This window comes from Otolemur garnettii, unplaced genomic scaffold, assembly GCF_000181295.1.
Source record: "Otolemur garnettii isolate 467f Iridium unplaced genomic scaffold, OtoGar3 scaffold00129, whole genome shotgun sequence".
In the NCBI taxonomy this organism is placed as follows: domain Eukaryota; kingdom Metazoa; phylum Chordata; class Mammalia; order Primates; family Galagidae; genus Otolemur; species Otolemur garnettii.
The window spans coordinates 4,172,611-4,172,874 of NW_003852524.1; the positions used below are offsets into that span (position 1 = coordinate 4,172,611).

A 264-nucleotide genomic window follows, 5' to 3' on the forward strand; every position below is an offset into this window, starting at 1 on the left:
GGAGCACACATGCATGCAGGCTGGTCAGATCCAACAGAGCCAGGAGGGTCTCCACCTGGAAAGAAATCTTCCCCTTCTCTCAGCTGTCACCATGCACTACAGTATTAATTTTTTGGAAGTTACAGTTTAATGGATGAGACTTTGGAAAAACAAGGAGTCTCTGTCTCCAACAAATTTCACTTTTTCCTCCTCACTTCCTAGGTAGGACAGCTTTCACACAAAAAGTTATCTCCACCCAAAAGTTCTCTGGAGAAAAAAAAAAAA

The 264-nt window shown here is 42.4% G+C and overlaps 1 protein-coding gene across 1 annotated transcript in view; it reads right to left on the reverse strand.

Moving 5' to 3' along the window:
• ARSJ (arylsulfatase family member J) overlaps positions 1 to 264 on the reverse strand; it is a 79,512-nt gene that overhangs the window by 75,326 nt on the left and 3,922 nt on the right. The window lies entirely within an intron of this gene.